The sequence below is a fragment of the Bombus vosnesenskii genome, unplaced genomic scaffold, assembly GCF_011952255.1.
Source record: "Bombus vosnesenskii isolate JDL3184/JDL3185 unplaced genomic scaffold, Bvos_JDL3184-5_v1.1 scf7180000013265, whole genome shotgun sequence".
Lineage (NCBI taxonomy): Eukaryota > Metazoa > Arthropoda > Insecta > Hymenoptera > Apidae > Bombus > Bombus vosnesenskii.
In genome coordinates, this window is record NW_022882925.1 from 2,801,913 (window position 1) to 2,803,576 (window position 1,664).

Consider the following 1,664-nt stretch of genomic DNA (forward strand, 5'->3'; position numbering starts at 1 on the left):
AGAACGAATTTGCTTTAGCAAGGTTCTTACGCTGATTAAAAATGTATTAGCGGACGTGTGATATCTACACGCGAGAGGTAAGTAGAAAAGGTAAATAAGTAGTCGGGCAAAGAGATTCCTTAAAGGGTTCTGTTAACTCTCCTGTATCTTGAATTCTCTAAAGTTTCCAATATTCACGATAATTCATGTAAAGTTGATAAAAATTGACAGGGTTCGTTCGTAAAATTACAAGCTCCAAAATTAGGCGATTTAAACTCAAACTATTACAACTTAACGTTACCACTAATCCAAAAAATACGCCGTAACTCCAAACTCGTACAGACTTGCAACGCCAAATCCACCTTTTATCAACCAGCAAACTATAAAATTCCCACGCATCAATCGAAGGTATCGCGAAGACACGGTAAAAGAACCAAGATCAGAAAGATGTACGCAGAAAGATTATAAAATACAAAACGAAATTAAAACCCAAGCTTCCTCTAATAATATAAAATGCAACCAAAAATTGCCCGAAGGAGCGATTTGTTTCAATCCAACGATATCGATATAACTAACCAAGAAAATTAAAAACAAGCAACCGAAAAATATCCTCTAGCCCAAAACGACTCCGAAGCCATCCGTCTACACCTGCAACCTAAAATCCCACCTTTATCACCCAGCAGACTATAAAATTCCCGGTTACATACAACAGTAGTACCGGTGAGACACGTCGAAAGTGGTACGGAAGGGATAGAAAGAGGAAACGAGGAGAGCGAGGAGGCGTCGTCGGTTCTCGGATCGACTAGAATTTTTCTGGGTGAGTTCTCATGAGTCTTGGCACCTCGAAGAGGTGGGCGAACAAGAGAGAGAGAGAGAGAGAGAGAGAGTGAGAGAGTGAGAGAGTGAAAGAGTGAGAGAGAGAGGTGGTGGGTAGCAAGGCTGGGGTTCTGAGGTACCCCAGCGTGGCCGTTGCGGCAGCGGCTGGGGGATCCCGCGCACCCGCGGTGAGAGAACAGCCGAAAGGGGTGGCGGATGGGCTGGATGGCGAACCATGGGGGATGAGGGCCTCCAAGGAACCGGTGGGAGGGGGGATTTTGAAAGAGGGTCGCTGTGCTCTCGTCGACGGCTCCGAGAGAGCGAGCTGGAGACGACGAAGCCTCGCACGGCGGAGAAGAGCGGAGAGAGCATCGTGGAGGAGCTAGGGGCGCTAGGGGTGAACGGGAGTGGGTGAAAGTGAGGAGAAACCAGGCGGCGGATCAAGCAGCGGGGTGGGTTGCCTAGCTACCGGCGAGACCCGGCCAAGATACTCGCCGAGATCTCTCTCTGTACTGTTTTAGGTCCGTTCCGCCGCGTATTCCGTCCGTTGTCGTCTCTCTCTCTTTCTCTCTCCCTTTCTCTGTCTCTCCCTGACCCATGTTCTTCGTCAACTTTCACTCGGCCACGATGGCGGAACCGACCGAATATTCGATATCTATTCTGTTTCTTTTATTTTATTTGGCTTCGATGTCGTTCTTTTTTCTTTAGAACGAAGGAGGGGATGTTTGTGACTGGTGGAGACTGCACGGTGGCGATGGAGGAATTAATAGGATTTGTAAGGGTTAATGCATGGGAAGGGTAAAGAGGTGACTGAACATTGGATGACGTTTAAGGGGAAATATCGCGTCTATCGTTCGTTATTACGTACA